We start from the raw sequence: 7,018 nt of genomic DNA on the forward strand, positions 1-7,018 counted from the left end.
GTCACATGGAGAGAAAACATTCTCTCAGGCTTTCACAGAGAGCATATTGGCCAAGGAATGGCTGTGACTCATCCACATGGCTGACCCTGACAAAGGATCTACAATCTGAGGTACAGAATCTCAGGATAAATCCTGAGGGAATTTGACTGATCTTATCAGACCCAAAAGCTACAACTTTTGTTGCATAGTTCTTGCTTTATCTTGGTCTTAACCATCCAGCAGAAAAGTATAAAAACAAAGTATAAGAAGTAAAGCCATGTTGTTATGTTGAGCTGTAGGGGTCTCAGGTCAACAATTTCTGACACTGCCAGTCAAACAGAAGCCCCAATACTATTATGGACTATTGGACTCTTTTAGAATATTTTGCTGAGTTCACACCTATAATATTCAAATGACAGAACTAAACAAAAAAGGAGATATATAAATGAATGTCCATTTTGTATTTGTGTATTCAAAATGGTTAGGATCGATATATAGGTACATTCTCTTAATGAATAGAGTGATTTGTTCTAATGGGGTTTGTAAATAGGATATCATGTCCGCTTCTTGTACAGCAATTAACCACTAGGAAGAATGTATGCAATGTGTTAATTATTTAAACTGTCCTACCAATTTGATTTGAAACTGTCTCATTGCTATTTGTCTCTCAATAAAATTATACTAAAAAAGAAAGTGTATGAAGTGTCCATGTAGGCTACACTAGTGTATAGTATATGTGCACATGCTTTAGTTTACATATTATACATATGAAGCTGATGTGTATTATATTTGTAGAAATACATTTGAATGTTGATGGAGGTACACTGCATATCATTATTGGATTTAAAATCTATACTGTATTCGTGCATGATTCAACGTTTACTTCCTATTGTATTTCTTTTCTTTTCTTTCTTTCTTTTCTTTTCTTGTTTTTGTTTTTGTTTTTGTTTTTTTGAGTACTGGGGATTGAACTCAGGCCCTTCTGCTTGCCAGGCAAGCACTTATCCTGCTGAGCCACCTCTCAGGCCCCCTATTGTATTTCTAATGCATTGCTTATAATCTGTTAAAATAGTGATGGTTGTGAAAGTCAGTCCTCATGCCCTGGTTGTTAGCTCAGTCTCTGTCTCCAATCTCCTGCTGTCCTGTTGTTACCTGTAGCTCACTGGCATCCCTGCTGTGAGGGGCTGCCTCAGCCTGTGCACTAACATAGAGGCAGAGCTGCAAACCTTTCCTCTGACTGATGCTGTCATGTGCTCCCTGCTCAGCCCTCAGCCTCCCTGCCGAGACCCACACTCAGGGACCAGCTCCACAGTCCTAAGTCTCCCCCAGGCCTTCCTCATGCTTTGCTGCTTACACACAGTTCCTTCTGTGAGTTGCTAGGTCTCCGCTCCCTCCCTTTTCCTTCTTTTCTCCATGGTGAATTCCAGGAGCACAAGGCAGTTCCCACACTCGCTTCTCATGTTGCTGCTTCAACGAGAGCAACTGCAGGGAGCACGGGGTGGGGTGCCCCATGTTTTCAGTCTATGATAGCTGGGATCCAAGGCAGAGACAGCACAGGGCAGGTCCTGGAGGCCCAAAACCACTCACTTAATGATGGTTGGGAAACAGAGCTGCGGAAAAGTATCCAGTGGAAGGGGCCAGAGACCATACATCTTACTGAACTCTATGCTTCTGGGACACCCCCATATCTGGGACCATCCTGTCTTGAACTGCTAATTTCACCTGCTTTTTGACCTGTAAAGGTTAACACTGATAATTCCGCCTTGATTCAGTTTGGACTTGCTATTCTAATTCTGGTACACGGCTTACATTCACTAAAATAGTGACAGATTTAAAGGCAGTTCTCTCCCACCAGGGCCATTTCAGATGGCCGTGAGCACAATTTCTATAACCCTAAAATTGGTCTCTCTTTTCCTGTTGTGCGGTGCTACCTGCTGTTCACTGGCATCCCTGCTGTGAGGGGCTGCCTCAGCCTGTGCACTGACATAGAGGCAGAGCTGCAAGGCTTTCCTCTGACTCATGCTGTCATGTGCTCCTTGCTCAGCCCTCAGCCTCCCTGCCGAGACCCACACTCAGGGACCAGCTCCACAGTCCTAAGTCTCCCCCAGGCCTTCCTCATGTTTCGCTGTTTACACTGAGTTGCTTTTAGAAGTTTGCTCTCTCTCTCTCTCTCTCTCTCTCTCTCTCTCTCTCTCTCTCTCTCTCTCTCTCTCAGCTTTACCAAGTGCCTGTGTTTAATATGAGGAGGTGTCCTCAAATTATAGCTGTTAGAGCTGGGGCTTGCCCTGGTGACTCCATCACAGACCCCGTCTGTCCCTCTTTGCATGATCTCTGGATTCTGTCTAACCAGAGCTCAGGACATTTGTGATGTCTATTGTGATGGAGGGTTTCTGGCAGGAAAAGAAGAATATTGAAGGAAAGTGCCTTGCTGTTGTGCTGAGTGAGCATCATGTCTCCCAAACGTGACTGGCACCAGGTCCTAACACACATTCAGCTTAGTGCCAAGCATCCCAATTGATAGACTTGGAGAGCACTTGTTAGTGTTTCAAAAGAAGAAGGACTCCTGAAGAATACTGATGAAAAAAGCAGACCTACTCTATTAGTTGCCAGTTGGAAGGCAGGGCTACTTGTCCTTGTAGTGAACCTGGTGACAGTTTCAGAAAGAACACAAGGACAGAGAGCAAGGCAGGGCCTCCAGGAGTTTATAGCCCACAGCCTGGTTTAACTCTAAGATGACTGTGTTGATGGTTGATGAAGCAAAAGTCACACTTGTCATCACTTCCCAGAGAACTTTCTGGGGCTCTGCAGATTTCTGCAGAGGAATGGAGCCTGTGACGATTTCCCATTCTAAGGACATTTCTCTACTGCACTACTTCCAGTTCTGTAGAAAGAAGAGACAGCATTTTGTCCACAAGCCTCTATTCTTCTTGATGGATGGATGGGCCTCTAAGATCTGCCTGAAAATTCCAGCAGATAATCAGGAAGGTGACTGTTCAGCAATGCTTGGAACAGGGCATCGCTATTGAGCAGTTGTAGCAGTCATTCTACTGAAGTACACAGAATTAGCTGAAAGATTAATCTGTTGGGGTTCCTTTGGGTGCCTTTATGATCCCCAGGATGGAGGTTGTGGTGGCTCATTTAAAAAAATGCCTCGTTCAGTGACTCTGTGCCATTCCCACTCCTATCTCTTGAGTCTAGTCTGGCTTGTGATGCTACTCAGGGGAATGGAATGTAATGGAAACGCTGCTTTGTGACCTCCCAGGCCTGGGCAGAAGCAGCCTTGGTCTTCTGGAACAGCCTTTGGAGATATGACAGTGCAGACACCAGTCTTAATGTTTAGATCTTTGATCCATTTCACTTTTAGTTTAGTGCCTGGTGAGAGACATGGGTCTAAGTTCACTCTGGCATGTAGAAAGCCAGTTTTCCCAGAAGCATCTATTAAAGAGGATATCTTTCTTCTACTGAAGTTGTTTGGTCTCTTTGACAGAGATAAGATAGCTGAGGCTTGAGTTGTTTCTGCACCCTGTATTCTCTTTCCCTGAGCCTCAGGTCTGCTTTTTTCTTGATTTCCCAAAAGCATGCTCTTGTTATCACTATGGCTTTGTAGTATAACTTCCAATCAGGAATTGTGTTTCTCCCTGCCTTGCCCTTGCTGCCTAGAACTGGTTTAGCCATTTTAGGTCTCTTCTGGTTCCACATGAATTTTAGGACTGTTTTCTCCAGTCTTGTTAAGAATACTATTGGTATTTTGGTTGGGATTGCATTCAGTCTCTATAAGAGTTTTGTCACTCTAGCTATTTTCATAATATGGGTTCTGCCTATCCAAGACCAGGAGCTATCTTTTCATTTTTAAAACATCATCTTCTATCTCCTTTTCCAGAATATTACAGTTTCCAACGTAGAGGTCTTTCAGTTTTTTATTTATTTATTTATTTTTGATTCTTTCACTTTTTTAGTTACATTGATATCTAAGTATTTCACTTTCCTTAATACTATTTTTTGTTTTAAAAATAATTTATCGGGGCTGGGAAATGGCTCAGTGGAATAAGTGCTTCCCTGGCAAGTGCAAGGGGCTGAGTTCAATCCCCAGTTCCATAAAAATAAATAAATAAATAGATAAAATAAAATAAAAATAATTTATCATTGGGCATTATATCTTTTTAGAATGAGTATAATTTACAGAAATTATATGTCACTTTTTGTCAAATATTAACATGTATTTAGCATTTTTTTTAGCTGACATAGTATTTCAATTGTAAAACCCACGTCTAATTACAAAAAAAAATCGAAAACCTCAAGGGAATTTAGGATAATTTAGAAATGCCCTAAGAATTCTTAAGCCATACAATATTTTAAGCAGAAAAACAAAAATTTTAAGTTTGGTAACTGTTTCTGTGTTTATGAGAATGTATTAATTGGTGTTTTTAGAGGAAACCCACCTGGGCCTGACTGCCAGCCCCGCCCCTGGGGCGTGCTGAGACACTGGCCATGGTGCAGCATGCGTGTAATCCCAGCTCTTGGGAGGCTGTAAACAGGAGAATCACTATGAGTCCGATCTAGTAGTGAGACCCTGAACACCTTGTAGACCCTTCCCTAAAATACAAAAAAAAAAAAAAAATTAAAGGAAATCCAAGTAAAAGTTGATCATATTAAGCACTGTAAAATAAAGGCAAAAACTAACTACCTTAAAAATATATATACAACACTTTCAAGCATCAAAGATACCATTTAGTGGTTAAGTGCCTGGTACAAAATACATTTACTGGATTGTTTTCCACTTGCAGCCACCCTGTTATCCAAAATAAAGACTTCCCATAAATCAAATCTACAGTGCAATTTGCTTAGTGTAGACCACTCCATTCCCTCCATAAGTACTTCATTTTATCCCTCAGCATCCCCACACCCCCACCATGGTACCTTATTATTATACACATTAAATACCTGGGATTTATACTTCACATTCAGATGATGCTCAGCTCATGTAAAAAATGTTCTGTGGTCACAGTTACTTCAAAAGTAATTATATTCAAATAACCTGACATATCATACCTTTGTAATTACAAAACCATGACTCTGACACATGGCAATTTGTAAGTTCAGCAAATGGGAAACACTGCAAGATGCGAATAGCTGCTCTTCTTTTTCAGGTGTTGAGGGGTCTTCTGTTGAAGAGTGCAGCACAACTCAGGTAACAACTTTGATTTTTTAGTTGGCAGAAGCACCCCAGGGTATAGCGTGCTGCATCAGAAAGTACAAACCCAAGGAAGGTAATGCCTTTTCCAAGTCACAAAACTTTTGGCAAACCAATAGTGACCTTTAATAAAATAAAATAATATTTCTGTTGAAGCCATATATTACTGTAGTGATAATTTTTACTCCAAGAATGTCATTTAAGTACTAGATCAAAATACGGTGGCTTCCAGCAGAGCAAGTTATTTCATGCGAATTAATTAATGCCTTTTACAACTATGATATTCCTTCTTTTCAGTAACCCCCCCCCCAACAGGTCTAGTTTGCATCAGCACAGCAACCTGTGCTTGTAAAGGTGGCTCTGCTTTGTTCTGGGTTTGGTCCACAGCAGGGAAAGTCCTGCTGTCTGAAAAGCTTCAACATTCCACCTTAAGAAGACTCACTGTCAATATTAATTTTTCCAAGTACTTTTATAAAAAGCTACATTTCACATAAATACTGGAGCCCTGACAATTAGTCATTTCAAGTCACACTCCCATCAGATGTTCCCTGTGACTTAGAACACCTGTACTTTATGTTTTGATGAAAATCACAAAGCTTTACTCCAGTTTATCAAAAAAATTCTACCTAAAATATAGGGTTTTTTTTAAAAAAAAATAACATAAATATATTGTCAGCTTGGTGAGACCCAGTGCTGTGTATCAATTTTCTTTATCATTTCTCTACAAATGCCCCCACTGCCATGGGTGTTCTTATGCTTCTTCTTGCTGAAGCTGCCAGTCCTTCAGTCTGAGCACTTAATTTATGTATTCCCCATCCCGTTGCTACTCGGCCTTTATTAGCATTTCAGGATACTGTGCTTGCCATCAGTCCTTCCAGGTAACTGACCAGGCTGGCTCTCTTCACTGTGATGGTGGCTTTCTGAGTCAAAACAGCTTTTTTTGGGTCCTGAGGATGTGGCTTGTACAAAAGTCTCTCATTTACTGAAAGAGTATTTGTAAAGGAAATATTAGTAGATTTAAGTTCCATTGTCTCCTCCTCCTCCTCCTCCTCCTCCTCCTCCTCTTCGAATTCAGGGACTTGTGCTTGCCAGGCAAGTGCTTATTCTACTGAGCTATCTCCCTGGCCCCATAAGTTGAAGCAAGGGTTTTTATTTTTATTTTTAGTACCAGGGATCAAACTCAGGCCGTTGTGCTTGCCAGGCAAGTTCTTAAGCCACTGAGCTATCTCCCTGGCCCCTACCATTACTTTCTTCACAGGATCAACTACAAAATATTCTTGCATGTGTGTTTTGGCTCTTGCTGCACCAATGATAGACTTTGCTGGATGGCCATCCCCACTGTGCAGGGAAGCCTGTGGCTGCGTAGCTTTCCAGGGGGATCTGCATGTCTGTTCAGCACATCAGCTCCAACCACACTTGGGTTCATAGGGTTTGGGTATTTCTGCATCACAGCTGTGGTAACAGTTTCCCACAGGTGGTCAAATACATGTTCCAAAGTTCAGATCTTCATAGTGCCGGCTGCCTGCTCAATGTTTGGAGGTGCCTGGGACCATGAGATTCTTTTTTTTTTTTTTTTTTTTTGTGTAGAATGGAGAATGAACTCAGGCCCTTGTGTTTGCCAGGCAAGCACTTATTCTACTGAGCTATCTCCCTGGCCCCTAACCATGAGATTCTTAATGCTATTGTGAAAGGTGTGGTTTCCCTAATTTTTCTCTCAGTGAGTTTGTTTTTAGTATATAGGAATGATGTTGACATTTTACCTTGCTACACTACTGCATTTAGACATTAAACAAATATAATATATACAGATAATTATATAATGTTATCAAAAGGATTTTTCTGGGGAAC

General features: G+C 41.3%; 1 pseudogene; it reads right to left on the bottom strand.

Moving 5' to 3' along the window:
• Positions 1-5,883: 5,883 nt before the first annotated feature.
• Positions 5,884-6,680, bottom strand: LOC101567309 (annotated as a pseudogene).
• Between the last annotated feature and the right edge of the window lie 338 nt (positions 6,681-7,018).

This window comes from Octodon degus, unplaced genomic scaffold, assembly GCF_000260255.1.
Source record: "Octodon degus isolate 3935 unplaced genomic scaffold, OctDeg1.0 scaffold00181, whole genome shotgun sequence".
In the NCBI taxonomy this organism is placed as follows: domain Eukaryota; kingdom Metazoa; phylum Chordata; class Mammalia; order Rodentia; family Octodontidae; genus Octodon; species Octodon degus.